This window comes from Lepisosteus oculatus, chromosome 8 (assembly GCF_040954835.1).
Source record: "Lepisosteus oculatus isolate fLepOcu1 chromosome 8, fLepOcu1.hap2, whole genome shotgun sequence".
NCBI classification, from domain to species: Eukaryota; Metazoa; Chordata; class Actinopteri; order Semionotiformes; family Lepisosteidae; genus Lepisosteus; species Lepisosteus oculatus.
Window position 1 is genome coordinate 27,826,128 of NC_090703.1, and position 18,495 is coordinate 27,844,622.

Sequence of the window (18,495 nt, forward strand, 5' to 3'; positions counted from 1 at the left end):
TACTCTGATAACAAGATCACTTCCTAATAGGGTTAGGCATACATTTGACAAAATGACAGTAGATGTTATAGTACGCTGGGCAAACGTTCCGAGGTCAAATTCTTCCAGCACGGGGGAACCTTTAAAGCGGAGACGACGGCACCGAAATTTTTTGGCGCGCCTTCTCTTTAAAGCCCTGGCCAAATATGAAGACAGTACGTACAGTTATAATTCAAATGGAATTAAAAACTACACATCCCAGTTACCATGGTGGTGCTTGTGATCATTGCGTTTAACCAACGAAACAGGGCAAAAAATCAGTCACATGACTTTGGGGCAGAGTTTCGAAAGCTTAACCTATCATCAACAAAGCGAAATTTACACGATAGGCTACCTCAAACTGTCAGTTACACGACTGTGTATGTCGCTTAAGCCACTCCTATTTGGCACCTCTCTGGGTGTCTGATTTGCCGCCATCTTTAACCGCTTCGTGTCCAAATGGTAGTACAGTAGCTAAGCGTACGAAATAAAGTTCATCCAAGCTACAAAACATATATATTTTTGTGGTAAGAGGGAGCAAAACATCAGTATTTACTGCTATTAATTAGTGTATGATTTATAGTTCAAATCTGAGCCTAAATATAAAGTTAAAATCTCGGCAAAGCAATGTAGGAAATACAGAGAAAAGAAATCCTTTCTGACATCTAAAATCAGTTTCGATCAAGGTCTCTAAAACAAACAAGAAAAAGAGGATTTTCGGTGGGTAATTACGCTGTATTTATATAGGATAAGTGATTTATGAGCAATCTAATTTCTTCTTCGTTTAAAACAGTGAAATGTCAGCTGCAAAAGATCGCACTAGAAACAGCACTCTCTCTGCCTGTCATAGACGTTCAGGAAAGGCTGAATGAAATCATGTCAAGTACAATAATTCGGTGATCAATAATAACAGTTGTAGGACAAAAAACAAAAGATAGTGAAAACTTAAGATTTTTAAGGCTAAAACTCAAATTCATTCTACAAATTAAGGCAAATGAAAATTCAGGACGTTAAAGTGCTAGAGGTGTAAAAAAAATACAAAAATGCACATGAGTAAAAAGTTTTAGAAATGGAGCAAACAGAAAAAAAGCCATGCCTATAGTGCAGAAGGATGCAGGAACATTTGCTTAGATATACAAAAAAATCACAAAAAGGTGTATGTTACAAAAGAACATGCAAACATGTTCATCATGTACATGAACATGTACATCAATTCCCTTCGCGATCAATAAAGTCTTATCTATAAACATGAAACAGAGTGAGAAATCAGAAAATTAGCATTCATAATAAACAGCAATTCTGTCAATGAGCCCTAAATGAATTAATAGCAACCATAGTTTCATGGAGGGCTTCTCAGATAGTTGGGAATTCAGGTAGATTGCCAGGTGAAAGGATTTGTAAACATACTTTGTTATAGCAAGTCAGTTTTTTTCAGCAACACATAAAATACATTTTTCCAAGAAAGTTTAGCCTTTGTCACTAAGGAAACCACTAAATAAAGACATAAATATAGAAATCATAAGATTTTTTTTATTCAATGTTGGTAGCAGGATGAACTGTGCTAAGTGTATATTTTGTCGCAGAGTTGCTGCAAGATGTTAACAGTGAAAAAAGGTATTTAGAAATGAGTTATTTCAAGAAGAAAATTTTCAGAATAATTGCAAATCTAGCAGGATAGAGAAAGCACAGAAAACGGGCAGTTAGATTGATCAGATTAGTATGAAAAGTTATTTAGCAAAGGGAATGAGAAGAGTGACAAACTAGTATGCTTTAGATCTTTTTATCTGAACCAGGGAAAACTGATCATGTTTCTCTATAACAATAATAAAAAACTTTATTTTATATATCACCTTTAAAAGTGGCATCTCAAAGCAATACAGTAGATATAAAAACAGATAAAAGGACCACAGATTACAAAGTAAATACATATAAGAAAGACAAGCAGTTAGGGGTGCTACCAAAATTAGAAAATGAAGCAGATACAGACACTAAGTTTTCTGAAAAGAAAGGTTCTGAGGTTAGATTTTAATGCACTCAGGGTACGTGACTGATATCACTGGGAATACAAATTGAGAGCTCTGGGGTACAGCTAGAGAAGACCCTGTCACCCACAGAATGTAGATGTTCTTGAGGACAGCTAGAAGACCAGAGTCAAACGGACAAAGGTGGGGAGTAGACAGATAATAAGCCATATACTGTAGGTACTGAATGAGGATGAGGATTTTGAAGTTGACTCGAAAGCTGATAGATAACCAATGCAAGGACTTGAAGACAGGTGTAATGCATCCCTGATAGGATTCTCGCCGTCATATTCTGAACATATTGAAGATTGCTCAGTTTGGATTTAATTTCCCCAGTGAACAGGATGTGCATTTATTAATTCTAGAAAAAAAAAGCCTTTCTTGATTTCTCTAGCTCTTAGTTTCTCTAGTTCCCTTTAAAATAAACTATTATTCCACAATGCAGAGTATTACATGGCCAGTATTTACACATGATATTTGTGATTTCAAGAAATTAACACAAGCAGCTTTTGGAGATTTAAGTGTTGGCTGAGTTATTGCAGGATAAAAGACTAGAGATGTTGGTAAGAAGAAGATAATTTTGGGATAGCTGAGAAATACACTGATAACAAGAACACTTCCTAATAGGGTTAGGCATACTTTTGATGAAGATGATGAAGTTAACAGACTGTATGTTTACATAAGTACTGAAATGAGGATTGTATTTTAGATTTTGTGTAGTTGCTAGCATTGAACTGTGTGTTGGATGCACATGAATTGAAGGAATGGGCAAACATAGCTGATGCGGATCCACAGAGCCAGCATATTAAGATGTTTATAATTAGAGGCAATTTGTTTAAATAACTAGGTATGGATACTGATGTGCAAGAGAGGTGGAAAGGCTGTTTCCTTAAGCCAGCACTATAAAATATTTTATTCTCAGTGAGATGCTGCCATTTCATAGTGGGTTTCTAACACTGTGTATAGTTCCATCCACACAGTGCCTTTACTTCCATTTCTAATCTCTTTATCCAGTACAGAGGATTTGGAGCCTATCCCAGTAAGCAACGGACACAAGGCAGAATACACCCTGGACATAGCGCCAGTCCATCACAGGACAGACAGACACAAACACACACACACCAGGGCCAGTTTTCCCATAAACCAATTAACTTACCAGTATGTTTTGGAGTGCGAGAGGGAGTCATATCACACATATGGAGAAAAACCATGTAACCCAGAGAGAACATGCAAACCCCACACACACAGGATGGCAGGAATTGAACCTAGGACCCCAGTGCTCTAAGATAGCAATGCTAACCACTTTGCTACCATTATAAATGGATGGATATCTTAGTTATCTTTCTAGTTCACAGGTTTGCATGCATAATTTAATTTTGAAAGCCACTGAGACATCAGGTACTACTGTTGTATTTACGAAAAAGAAACAAAAAGCATACTAACAACTGTGCCATCCTACTCTTTAGTTAATACAATTTATTATTTATAAACAGTTAACATTGTTAGCAAAATATTTTGAATTATATTTAACCCTATTTTTTCTTTAGTTTTGTATTTAACTTATTATATGATAGTCAGATTTAATGTATATTTGAACAATGAAAATATATTTTTACAAGATGCGGGGGAAAGTGCAACAACTTATTACAGTGCTAAATTTAATATTATTGCTAATAGTTTATGCTAACACCTAACTTTCTTAATTAGATGTATTTAAAACAGTGAACTAAGTGTAACATACCATTCAGAAATACAATCGAGAATAGTTTTGTGGTGTTTGTATGGATGAAACGTTTCTAAAATGTATAACGTAACAAAATTAAAGACGATTAAAATCTGTAATCTTTCCACTTGTAATGTCATTAGACAGAACAACACGTTTCTGCTTTGTCTAAGGATGGTATCAAAAAGTAGTCTAGGTGGTGAGAAAGCTGTGCTTAATGATAATTAAGTGACTTAAAAGTAAAAAGAGATGCTTCATATTGCTTGATTAATTTAACTAAGTTATAAATGAGACGCGATCGCTGCCATAAGCGCTCCAGGCAGTAGAACGTTCGGTCTGTACTGCTGAGCTCCGCGCCTCCTCCCTCTCTCGGTGCCGCGCCCCTCTCTGACGGAGCGCAGTGGGCGGTACGCTATTTTCAGAGCCTCTGACTGGGAAAAAAAGACATGCTGATGAGTTTCACACAACATGAAGAGAAAAGAATGGGATTTTTTCTCTTCGAAATGTGTGTTGTCTTTATAAAATTCGTGTATTTTAAACGTTTAATTAAGAAGTAAAAACCTTACAGCGTACACAAAGATTCTGAGCTGATCACGAGGAAGAAAAATCACCCATTTTTAGCGCATAAAAAGTGGTTTTTAACTCTCGAAACCTGTTTTTATATGTTTTAAAGTCGTGCAATGTCTAAGTTAAGCAGGAACACATCATTATATCTCATTTTTTATTTATTTAAAAAAAAATCGTTTGCCCAGCCTAGTTATAGACTGCAGAAAAAGATGATGAAGTTAACAGACTGTATGTTTACATAGATACTGAAATGAGGATTGTATTTTAGATTTTGTGAATTGCTAGTATTGAACTGTGTGTTGGATGCACATGAATTGAAGAAATGGGCAAACAAACATAGCTGATGCTGATCCATAGAGCCAGCATCTTAAGAAGTTAATATTTAGAGGCAATTTGTTTAAATAACTAACTAGGTATAAATACTGATGTGCAAGAAAGGTAGAAAGGCTGTTTCCTTAAGCCAGCACTATAAAATAATTTATCCTCAGTGAGATGCTGCCATCTCATAGTGGGTTTCTAACACCGTATATAGTTCCATCCACACAGTGTCTTTACAACCATCCATTTTCTAATCTCTTTATCTAGTACAGAGGATTTGGATCCTATCCCAGCAAGAAAAGGTCGCAAAGCAGAATACACCCTGGACATAGCACCAGTCCATCACAAGACACATGCACGCACATGCACGCACGCACACGCGCCAATTAACCTACCAGTATGTTTTGGACTGCAAGAGGAAATCATTTCACACATATGGAGAAAACCGATGGAACCCAGAGAGAACATGCAAACTCCACACACACAGAACGGCAGGAATTGAACCTAGGGCCCAAGTGCTGCAAGATAGCAATGGAAATCTCTTCGCCAGTATTAGAAATGGATGGATAGCTTACTTGTCTTTCTAGTACACTGGTTTGCATGCATAATTTAATTTTGAAAGCCACTGAGATGTCTGGTATTATTGTATTTATGAAAAAAACATACAAAAACCATGCTATTCCTTAGTTGATACATTTTATTTTTACAGTTAACATTGTTAGCAAAATATTTTGAATTAAATGTTACCCTATTTTTTCATAAATTTTGTATTTAACTTATTTTCTGATAGTCAGATTTAATGTAAATATATTTTTACAAGATGCGGGGAAAAGAGCAACAATTTATAACTGTGCAAAATGTATTATTATTGATTACTAATAGTAAAAAACTTACAGCATACACAAAGATTCTAAACTGATCACGAGGAAGAAGAATCACCTGTTTTTTGTGCATAAAAAGTGGTTATTAACTATTTAAACCTGTTTTTATAGATTTTAAAGTCATGCCATGTCTTAGTTCAGCAGAAACACATCATATTATCTTATTTTTTAATTTATTTTTTAAAAAAAATTAAAAATATTTGCCCAGGCTGGGGGGGGGGGTGCTACAATTTGGCACTGAGAGGTGGAGAGGTGGAGAGGAAACTCTAGGTGGCCACTTCTAAAAAGAGGTAAGGACTCCTCTTTTCTAAAAAGTCCCTTATCCTCTCCATGTTGCTGTTGAGGGTTTTTCTGAAGCTGAAGCGAGTAAAAAAGAAAAATGAGTTCATGGTATATGTATTTGTAGACGCCTGTTTTGTGAAGGTGGGGTAGAAAAAGAGGGATTGGTGAAGGAATAGCGTCTCGCCCTGCCGGTGCGGAAAAATCCAGGTGTTGTATCCTGGTCGGGTGTTGTCTCTGATACATGGAAAAATCCAGGTGTTGTTTCCTGGTACACGACTGCAGTACAGCTGAGGTAGTAACTCGAACTGTACTCGCAGAAGAGCCGAGGGTGGTAATTCGATTCAAGTGTGTTATTAAAGCCAGGATTTGGAACCTGGTCCGTGTTCCCGAATTTTGGTAGTTCGTCAGTTTGTCTCGACTGTGGGATTCCGCGGGGCACGTGGGAGATGAGAACATGGTTTGGTGTGAAGAAAAATTAGTGGAGGTGTCTGACTGGGTGTCAGAAAAAAAGAAATTAGATTAATGCAAAGTGAAACTTAAAAGAAATATGGACTGTCAGACGGAACTTAGGCTGAACAGGAATTTAGAAAAGTGTATGAACAATGGGCTAAAAATAAACAGAGAAGGGTTTATTTTATAGGAATATTTGAGAATTCAACAGAATATCATAGAGAAAATGGAATGGGATGAGATCAAAAATCCAGAAAAGCTAAAAGCAATGGCTGAACGAAACGAAGTTATATATGCAGAAGAAGAAAAAGAAAAAGCAAAAGAAGAAACAGAATGCCTTAAGAGAGAATCTGGGAGAAGGGTGGGAATTACTGTGGAGATTTTTGAAAGAGCATTACCCACCGTAAATTGATTATAGAAAAGTAACCGCATGTCAGCAAAGGAAAGTGAGGATGTTTCAGATTTTATAGAAAGGTTTATAACTTTATGGATCGTATACTCGGGTTAGCAGATGAAAAGGAAGTCAATGAAGAAACTTACACGGTAATAAAACAAATTTACTTGAGTGAGTTAAATCCTGATGTTGTCAAGAGTGTACAACTATGCTTTCCTGATATTACAGAGAGAGGAGACAGATTTGATTTAATAACTCGTGAAGCATGCATGCAGAAGTGTGAGCGCTGCAAATGGGAGGTAAAAAGACTCCCAAGGAGGAGAAAAAGGAGCCGCCAGTTTGTCGCAATTATAGTGCAACTTTAATATTATACCAAGATATAAGATCCCTTCAAGAAAATAATGAGGGCTGGGATAAATCTCTTGATTGGGTATATCCAGATGGGGGGTGTGTTAACTAGCCCTGGGGGAAAAGGAGGACAAGACCCCAAAGATAAAACTACTAATAAGATGCGCAGTTAATAAAAAAATAGCATTTTCTGGAGAAATTGCAAGAAAGAGGATTGATTTCACATTTAAAGAACATGTCAGAAGATGTAATGTGAAATAATAGATTTAATCTAGTAAGCCCCTTTGTAGCCTTCCTAAGTTTATCTCAGGACTTAAATAAAAGTGAAATAATCTTACAGTGTGCAATAACTAGGGGATACAGGAGCACAGCTGTCCTGTTTTTAGACTAAAACAGCATAAAAATATAATATAACGTTTTCTAACGGGTAACAGGAGGCTTCAGGAGAAGGGGGGCAAGGGTTGTGTTTAAAGCAAATACAAGCTGTCACAGTATGCTTGGGAAGAGATGTACAGTTTCAACTACTGATGTGGGTGAGGGACACCCCAGACCTATTGGGCTAGGATGCCCTACGGCATTTATAAGGAATTTCTGTATGAATAGCACTTATTTGAGCTTCCTCAATAGAGCTATGTGATATTGTGATTGTTTTACCTAATGAGGGAATCCATACTCTAAGTATTAGATCTTCAGATGGAAAAAAGGGTATAAAATCAACTACATGATAAAGCCAGGGTGAATTCCTTCTCAGAACGAGCTCGCCTGGTGACGAACTGGCTTAAGGGGGGTAGTGCAGTCTAAAGACAAAATTATCTTGACCCCTGCAGCAGAAACCGTTTTTTAATGTTTTGAAACAAGCTTTCTTGCAGGCACTGGCCCAGATCATCTGTATGTAATCTGTATGTAAGTGAAAGAAATAGGTTGTGAGCTGCTGTGCTGGCGCAGGAGCATGGAGGTAGGCATCGTCTGGTGGGTTATTATTCAGGACCCCTCGATGCTGTGGCCATGGGGCCATGTTTATGTGTTGTGCAGGCTACCTGCCTGGCTGTATAAACTGTGAATAATCTGGTGTAGAATCAGCAGACCGAATGAAAAGATTTAATTGAAACTTGTAAATATGCTAAATGGAAAATTGTAGCAATTTATATAGACTGTATATATACATTTGGTGTATGCCACAATTTTGGATGGCGGTGGAGGAATAGGGATATCCTCAACACTGCAGGGACTCCAAATAAGAGTGCTGGGTTTGTCTCTGAACTATTAGAAGCTTTGCAGCTACTGACTAAAGTAGCTGTGGTAAAGTGTAAATCACATAATAAAGACATGTTTCCAGTAACTTGATGGAACAACTTTGCAGCTGTCAGGTGAAAAGTCCTGGTAGAGCAGGAGTCTGAAACCTCTGTGAAACCACTGTTGGTGAAAAGGGGACAGCTACAGGACATTCAGGCTGAGGCCTCCAAAGCAGAGAAATGGACATGGTTAGAAAAGAATGTGGGGCTGCATGACGATTGGGTGTGGTGCTGCCAGCACACTGGACGCTCTGCATGCCCTTACAGCCTAATGCCCTTTGTAGCCCGACAAAGGCACTCTGTCGGACACCCAGGTGTGAGTAAAATGGTGTGCCGGTTACCCAAAACTGGGTGGGGACCTGGTTTGAAGCAGTAGCCGCTTATGTGATATCTCGATGTGATGCTTATCAAAGGAACTCAACTACAGTTCAGGTGCGGGTGCAACAGCTCAAAAGGCCTGCTCCTGAGGAACCTTTCATGCAGTGGCGAAATGACAATTGTAAAGGGAAACCTTGGCTCTTATAATCTGTTTTCCCATTGTGTTGCAGCCACTGCCTCTGTGTCTACCAAACACTTGAAGATGGAGATAAGCCCTCGGTGGGCACTGCCCTGCCGCTTGTATTATGATGAAGGGACACACTTCACAGGGAAAGTGTGTCAAGCTGTGGCTGCATTGTTCGGGGTGAGATGGACTGAGATCACCCTCTGCAGGAACAGTGGGACAAAGGAACAGAAAGATCAATGAAACATCAGACTGAAGGAACACCATGGGTAGATGTTCTGCCTGCTGTCCTGTGTACCCTGCAGGCTGGATCAAACAGAACTGTGTAACCGAACCTGTTTGATATCATCAGATGCCAACCAACTAAACTTTCTGGAGGGCCAAATCTGGCTAATGGATCATTGAATTTGCTAATTCTCTATTGTAGTATTGTAGATTGTTAATTGAAGCAGTGCATAGGGCTGGTGAACAGATGCTGTACGTTTGGATACCTCCAGTAGAGGGAGGACATAACCTGATACCTAGCGAGTGGTTGTGGTTGAGGAAAATATACCCTGCCAGATGTTGCAACCCTGCTGGGGAGAGACCATATCTGTCACGCCCTCTGCAGCCAGAGGGCGCTCCTTCTCTGTCCTGTCCCTAGTTTCCGGTCTGCTGTCCTTCCTGTCCCTGTCTTTCCCTTGGGCTATATATTTCCGGGTCTTGCACTCTGTCCTCGCTCAGCATTGAGGTTCGGATGTCCTGAGACCCGCCTAGCACCAGGGCGCCCCACGTCCGCTCCCTGAGGGCATAGGTTTCTATACGGCATTCCTGAACTCTTTGCACTAATGAGCCCGGGCCTTTTTCCCGTCTCGCCGCTACGCATATGGGTCTTTTTCTGCTCTCCTGCTCCCCACGGTTTGTCCCTTTGGACGTCCGTGACAGAATGCTGAGCCACCTACTGACCCCGCGAGTGGCGTTTTTTTTTTGTCTTGCCGCAGTTTTTTTTTCTTGTTCTCTGGGCTGTTTTTTTTTTCAGTTCCTCTATTCTAATCACTGGATATCACTCCGATCTTCCGTGCCTGTGAGCGGGTCCTGTACCTGGCTTTCCTCGGGTAGATCACTCCGATATCAGTGATTGAATGTTGAGCTGGCTTGCCTATTCTTATTACTGGATATCACTCCGAGCTTCTGTGTCTGGAGCGGGTTCTCGTGCCTGGCTCTTCCTGGTCTTGCTCTCTCCGATATCAGTGATAGAATGGTAAGCTTTCTGCCGTTCCTCCATGCTTTTCGCTGGATATCACTCCGGGCATCTGTGTCTGTGAGCGGGCTTCGGTCTGGCTTTCCTCAGGTTGTCCACTCCGATATCAGCGTTAGTATGCGAACGTGCCCATTTGCCGTTCCTCCATTCTTTTGCTGGATATCATTCCGGGCATCTGTGTCTGTGAGCGGACTTCGGTCTGGCTTTCCTCAGGTTGTCCACTCCGATATCAGCGTTAGAATGTGAACGTGCCATTTGCCCAGTCTGCGGTATTTTTCCCCGGGATTTTTGTGGTTTTTTTCTTGTTTTTTGCCTTTTGTTTTGATTTTTTTTCTTCCTGGTTTCCCCTCCTTTTTGGTCCCCCCTGCTCTCTGTGTCTCGGAACTTTGGTTCCTACCTGTTTTTGGTTCCTATCTGTCTTGTGTGGTTTGTCTCCCTGGTCTTTCCCAGGTTTTTGTCTGTTGGGTTTGTGCTTGTGTACTTTTTTGTTTTTTGTCTCTGGAGCTCTTCTTTACCCCCCCTTCCTCCACCCAATAAAGGTTTATACCCCGGAGGAAGGGGTAGCTCTCAGCCGTGGATTCCCGGAGGTTTCCTTTCAGTTAAATGAGGTTTTTCCTCCCCCCAGTGCTGTGCAGCTTATTTATTTGTATGGGCGTCGGGAGCCGCCCATGAAGGGGGGGGGGGGGTACTGTCACGCCCTCTGCAGCCAGAGGGCGCTCCTTCTCTGTCCTGTCCCTAGTTTCCGGTCTGCTGTCCTTCCTGTCCCTGTCTTTCCCTTGGGCTATATATTTCCGGGTCTTGCACTCTGTCCTCGCTCAGCATTGAGGTTCGGATGTCCTGAGACCCGCCTAGCACCAGGGCGCCCCACGTCCGCTCCCTGAGGGCATAGGTTTCTATACGGCATTCCTGAACTCTTTGCACTAATGAGCCCGGGCCTTTTTCCCGTCTCGCCGCTACGCATATGGGTCTTTTTCTGCTCTCCTGCTCCCCACGGTTTGTCCCTTTGGACGTCCGTGACAATATCAAGTTCAACTGACTTCCAACTCTGCCATCTGAGTGACAGGATGAGATCGCTGGATCTAGGCGTCGCACTGCCACCGAGCCACTGCACCAGAGACTGAGTGAACATTAATTATTAAGTTGTTACTGTTTCTGTGTTTGTCAAGCTTTCTGAGGGAGGCGACAGTGTGCCTGTTAAGTGTAAGGGGTTTTACTTTGATAAATGGGGATATGGAATGAATACCTTATCAATCAGCCACAAATAATAATCAGAGCTCATGTTGGGTTTGTATTGCTATAAAAGATGCTCATGGGAGTAATCCCCTTTGATTGAGGTGATTATTTAGGTTTATTGGCATGGGTAAATAGTTCTGTTTTTAGTCTGAGTGTAACTCAAATGTATTAGAATGGAACGAACCGTATGCCCCCTGCTATAATCACAGTTCTAGACCATCTTCTATTAGGGTGATAAACAGCTGTTTAGGTGAGCGAAGACTAAGCAGTACTTGTATTCCTGACAATTCTGAGCACACTAATGACTTAGCACAGCACATTTATGATGAAGAACAAAAAAAAAAATCATAATTATAATCCAGATGATTGGGGCATTGGTGCGTGGCTACAATCTGTGCTAGGAACATGGTGAGGGTCTTTTGTTCAATACATATTTGTGGGTCTGATATTATTCATAATTATCATATTGTTAATATTCTGCTTGGAAAACATGTGGACTAAAGCTGCTGCTTCTGTGCTAATTGTACGCCATGAAGGGAACACAGAGACCAAGAATGATTTCCTGGGAAAGGTTTCTACATCTCTTATCTAGAGGTAGAACATAATTGGTAGAACAATAATGTTCTAAGAGAGGACTAAAGAATGAAGAGATAAGAGAGATGCCCAGGAGATAATAATATCATTTTCGTGGTTTTGTATGTTTTTTGCAAACTATGCACTCTAGCGGCTTGATGTAGGCTTTGTGCTCAAATTTATGAAAAGATGCTGCCTGTCAGCAAGATAAGGACATTTATTTGGTAAACTGGCTGTATTCCCAGAATATGAGAAGAACTAACTGTTGTCTAGTCTGCAACTTATATATAATTAATTAGCAGGTGTTGCTTTTTCATCATTTTTTTAGAATATGTCATAGTAACTCTTTGTGTTTTAAGGTATAAAGGACCATCTTCAGCTACTTATTTTTTAAGTCTTGTGATCGCAAGCCAGACTGCCATTTGCATATGAATAAAGGGACTTCTGCTTCACAGACACCTGAACTTTGTCATTTGTTTGACACTAAAAGCTTCTTCAGTCAAGTACTAGAATTAACCTAGGGAGCTGTGTAAGCATACATAGGCAGCAAAAGATCAGCTAAACAGGGAAGAAAACACTATCAGAGAAAACAATGTTTCAGGTGTGAAGAATACACAGCCCCAATGCAATTGCAGCCTAAACCTTTCCCCACACACCCTGCCTCTACTGTGATTAGAATATACACAAAGCACTGAAAGCTTTACAGTAGATGATCAGGTATTTTGCAGACGTAATTCTGGCTTTATGAACTCACACCTTGGATTCGATTAATTCAAAATAAGTTTTTTTTTTAGACTGCACCAGGTACTAGATCTTGTTTATATTATAAGTTAAGATAAGTTATATCACTGGGCAGTGGTGGACGGTGTGTTATTTTGTCAGAAACCTGCTAATCTGCTTAACACCTGTAGAAAACATGATTTTATTTCTGTATGGAATGTGTGTTGCGTTCACAAAATTAATGTGTTTCCAATGTTTAATTAAGAAGTAAAAAGAACTTACAGCTTACACAAAGATTCAAACTACAGTATGGGAAAATGAGTGTTAAGAAAAAAAGGACATTTGATTGCTGGTTCTCTTATATTTTAAAAAATGAAATAAAACATAATATACAATGACATGTTCCTGCCTAACTCAAACATTGCATGACTTTAAAAGCCGTAAAAATGGTTTAGATAGCAGAAAGTCACCTTGCTCTTACAAGCAGCTGTTAAGCATATTTGTTATAACAGAACTTTGTCTGTCAGTGAAAATATTTACAGCGGGAACTTTTCCTTCACCCCTATTTTCTCATGTATAAGTAGAATAGGCAAACCTTCCAATTAAAGACAGGTTCCTTTTATCCAAGACTGGCAGGAAAGAGTCAAAACTCGCCACATACAGACTGTTAACTCGAACAGCTATGACACATTCCTTTTAACTACATTGCTGTCGATATTGTAGCAATAGACAAAATGAAACTCTTGGAGTTTGTAATGTAGGGCACTCTGAATAAGTTAAACTTTGATGCAGGACAAATATATTTATATATATTTCCCACAAGCTATAATGTTGTGGCAGTACAGTAGCAGCTTGAAATCATTCGTTGTTATTAATAAATCACTTAGCTTCAAACATGTTATAATATTTAGAAATATAAAATATGTCAATATAGTGTCCATAATATTTGCTATTTTAGTTTTCAAATCAATGTTTATTTGTTAAAAACAAAATCTCATGGTGACAGCTCGGTTCGAATCCCCGACCTCCAGCATGCAAAGTACACTTAAGCCATTACACCACACATGTACAGATGCAGCCATTCAAAGTGTGCGGTACAGACATGTACCGGAGGTAATTGGCAATGGCGTTGCGCACCGTGACGCAAGATGACCCGGGGTACCGCGGTACTTGATTGGTTGACCGACAGGGGCACTCGTGGTCCGTTGGTCTGTCGTAGAAAGACTTACAGTAAGCGTCTTTACTGTGCCTGTTGTACATATTGAATTTTACCACTGAAGGGGCAGAACTTCCGCCAGGCATTGCAACCTGCGGGGACAGGCACTTTTCGGGAGACAGCTGCTCAACTGTTTGACTGCTGGAACATACTGTCTCTTTCCTCTGCATTTTCAAGATTGTCTCTAGCCTCCCAATCCTCCCCAGTAATGCATCGTACTGCTCCCGCTGCTGCCGAAATGTCTCCACACAGGTGCTGCTTCTACAGGTTGGCACCCTGGCCAGTGGCCGAGACCAGAGACCCATGGCCTGTGGCAAAATAACATAATTCATGTAAGAAATAAAGTCACACAGTAGTATTCATCAGTCGCGGAACAGACGTCAAAATAAACTTTTCTTTTTTTCCGTCTTACCGCTTTCTTTTTTACTGTCCTGGTGGTATATTTCGAAGATCGTTTCGCCCGTGCAGTGTTTTCTTGAAGAACAAGCTACGAAGAAATAATTATAATTGAATTTAAAATTCAAAACGGCAATAATACCTTGTAATATGCGCTGTAATCGCGTATTTCAGATGAAGTCTGCTGTATTTGCTTACCCTTCGCTCTTTGGAAGCTGAGGCGGCAGAAGCACCCCGTCTCTTCCCATAAAAGGTCTTGGTCTCCATACTGTACTGTGGTCGCTGTAGTGCAGGTTCGCAGTTTTTTTTGTGATGTGAGCTCACCCAATCCCTTGGTGTATTTATGCTATATTCACATGTACGGCTAGAATGTTCATTGTCTTCCAATGAAAGGCGGGTGCCTTTTGCCGAAGTCGGGAGACATTAGAGGCTTGCCACACCCGGACTGTGTGGCATTAGCACCAACGCATTAGCACGTCAAAGCCCATTGAGGACCCGGGCACAATAGTTGCTTTGTCCCTTGATTTACTGATCTGCATTAATTATGGAAATCGAGTCCCTGCTCTTTGCAGACGACCTGGTCCCGCTGACGCCCACAGAACAGAGGCTGTGCCAGAACCTGGCACTGCTGGAGCAGCACTGTCAGACCTGGGCGCTGACAGTCAATCTGGACAAGACCAGAGTTATGGTTTTCCAGAAAAAAAGCCAGACCTCAGGGAAACAGGTACAAATTCACACTTAACAACACATTAACACCTAACAACGGGAGCAGGGCCGAATTAGGCCAGTACCCACTATTGTTAAACATACAGAAAAGAATATTAAAGTATTGGCTTTAGTATTAGCCATACAAAACATTAAAGTGCCCTTTTCCATTCAGCGGGGGTCTGAGCAGCTGTGTCCTATCTTCTGACAGTCGCTGTTGTGAATGACTATAGAGTGTATCTTATTTTTAGTACTATATTTTTATACTATATTCCCTTTTAATCAAACTCTAAGAGTTTATATCAGCTTGTCCCCTCCTCCCGCCCCTCTCTGTGTACAGTAGAGCCCTCTGTCCAGCCAGCACATGTCCACAGACATTCTGAACAGCGACATATCATAAAACGTTTGCACATATAGTTAAATCATTAGTTGTTTTTCAGGAAGTTAAAAAAACACTTGAATTACTTATCCAGTCTCTCGAAATAAAGTTATTTTTCAAGCAATGCAACAAACGTCGGGCAATGTGTTTTTTTTAATCCAACATTGACAGCCACATCTTAAATCTTGTCAGTCAGGTCTTTTTTCTCTATTTGAATTGTGGCTTACACATCGCACGACTTTAAAAGCTAGAAAGACAGGTTTCGATTCACATTAGCTGGCGAGCCTTGTTAACAAAAAAACAGACAATACCCATGGAGGGGGAGGTCAAGCCAGAGAGAGAGTTTTTTACCCTCTGTCTAAAAACCCAAATAAGCCGGGGCAGAGACTCTGGGGGGATCATTGCGTGGTACAGAGCGGAGCTCAGTCAATTCTTATGGAATGTGTTTACTTTCTTCTTTTTTTCAGCATGGAATAAACCTGTTACTTGATTCATATGGATGCCCGGTTCCGCCTGGGATTCAAAACATTTTTCTTTTTTTTTTTAATCTGGTATCAAAGGGAATAGGCAGTATAACCCTGTTATACCTCCCCCTATTATACCTGTTCATGCACAAACTGTGACATGTTACATTGATTTGGGTGTCTCCTCTTGCCAGAAAGCTCTAAATTGCATTTTGAGCGCGGTTTTTGACTTTTATTAAATTGCATTTTGGGCGCGGACAGAACATATAAGGGTTAAATGCACAATAAACTGCGCCAAGAAATTTAAAATAGTATTCTTTAGGTGTGAGGGTAGGAGTGGACCGCAGCAGGCTTAATCAGCAAACCAGGAAAACAAAGAACAGGACAGGTGAGACATGTATCCAGAAAGCGAGTGATCAGAAAAAGGAAATGGTGTTACGCCCAGGTTTTCGACCCAATTGTTTTAACTTGCTAATGCATCAGACACATTTCCTGGCGTATTGTGTTTTAAATGAAATAGGAGTGTCTTTCCGTGGTATTAGCTCATCAGTATGGTGTAGGTTTTATCTGTACCATACCATACAGTATATAGGTATAGAATTCAAGCTGCACCACTGTATCGCTTTGGTAAGGAGACGGACAATGACCAAAATCACGAAGACTCTCTCACACCAAATAATGAAGATGAAAAGAAACGGGAAGTCAACACGGGACATTGTACAGCATTTGGCTTCGATGGACATCTTCGTTTCTGAAAGCACAGTGAGACGACACTATAAAGGGGAGAGGAGGCAAAGAGAATCTAAACCGAGGATGATTCAAAGGTAAATAAATTTCTAAAAATACCTTTCTTGCATATAAATACAACTACACACATTATTTTTAAAACTAACTGTTGATCTCTTTTTTTTCAAGTCCTATTGTGCGAGCTATCGACAAACTGACTGATGAAAATGATGAGCTACCAGCGATGCAAGTCCAAAGACGGCTATGGGCTGACCTTGGTGCGACCATTAGCCCGACATCGATAAGAAGAGTACGCAGGAGGCTTGGATGGAGATACAGAAAAACCAACACATGCCCCATGATAAGGCTAAAAAACAAAGAGGAAAGACTCAAGCAAGCGCTTCAATGGATTGAACAGGGGGAGGCATTTCAGGATGTATTTTTCACCGACGAAACAACAGTGGCTCTGGAACAGTTTTCAACAATGGCATTTTGCAAAAAGGGGAGATATGTGGACAAGCCAAAGCCCAAACATCCACTGAAGGTTCACGTCTGGGGGGGTATATCTATAAGAGACCCGGGACCACTTCTTATTTTCGAAGGAATTATGGACCGTGTATTCTTCGAGGAAGTCGTGGTCACACACCATGCTGCCCCATATATCAGGGAACAGTTTGGATCAAGGCACTGTCTCTTTCAAGACAACGATCCGAAACACACAGCAGCAAGGGCGAGGCTTATAGCAGAAGGAGTGAACTGGGTGAAAACTCCAGCCGAATCCCCAGATCTAAATCCAATAGAGATGGTTTGGCATTCGTTGAAAGACTACGTTCGGAAAACTGCTAAGCCCGTCACAAAGCAGGAACTGATCAATGCGATCTATAAATTCAGGGAGGAAGAACTGACCGAACAAAATTGTAACAATTTTATTAACAGGCTGTTTCGTGTTCTTCCTAGGATTGTTGACAGGGACGGGGGACATTTGGGAATGTAAGTCTGAGAAAGACAGTCTCACATTTGTGGACAGTCTGTCCACAAACAAAACGTAAAAAATGTAAAAAAAAACAATTACTTTTTGTCAATGAAAACCGGTGTGTGTGTCTCTCTCTGCTGGATGTCCCTCTCACTCTCTGCTGAATGAATAAAAGCGTTTTATTAAAAAGGTGTTTGCGTTTGTCTGGTATTTTCTTTGGTCCCTTTAAACTGTTTTTCGATCTACTGTATTGCTTTGAGATGCCACTTTTAAAGGTGATATGTAAAATAAAGTTTTTTTATTATTGTTATAGAGAAACATGAGCAGATTTTCCCTGGTTCAGAAAAAAAGATCTAAAGTGCTACACCTAACTTTCTTAATTTGATGTATTTAAAGCAGTGAAATACTGTAGGTGTAACATAACATTCAGAAATACAATCGAGAATAGTTTTGTGGTGTTTGTTTAGATGAAACGTTCCTAAAACGTATAACGTAACAAAATTAAAGACGATTAAAATCTGTAATCTTTCCACTTGTACTGTATGTCATCGGAAAATACAAGAAGTTTCTGCTTTGTGTAAGGATGTTATCAAAAAGTAATCTAAGTGGTGAGAAAGCTGTGCTCAATGTATTTAAGGGACTTAAAAGTAAAAGGAGATGCTTTATATCGCTTGACTAATTGTAAAAACTAAGTTATAAATGCAGACGCTCCCTCGGTGCCGTGCCGGGTGTAAATATCAAAATATACATTCGTCCCGGGCAGAGGCCGATGAGCGCCCGGGTGGGGTGCGCGGGGAAGAGCAGGACAGGAGTGAAAGGCGAGGTTTAGGAAGGCGTACAGTCTGGGCAGGTATAGATTACACTTTTCTAAAACGTATTTGAAAAATAAAAACGATTACAATCTAATCCTTCCACGTTTGATCCCAAAATCCCAAGAAATATAAATCTAAATGGGTAGAAAGCTATGCTGAAAGTTTATTAAGATACTTAGAAGACAAAGATACTGTATCAATTTATGTTATATTAGCCTGATTATGATAAAAAAAACATATAATTAAACACGCGTTTGCGATT

The 18,495-nt window shown here is 40.2% G+C and overlaps 1 protein-coding gene across 4 annotated transcripts in view; it reads right to left on the reverse strand.

Moving 5' to 3' along the window:
• The window catches only part of mid2 (midline 2), a 508,198-nt gene that overhangs the window by 45,802 nt on the left and 443,901 nt on the right, over nucleotides 1–18,495 (reverse strand). The window lies entirely within an intron of this gene.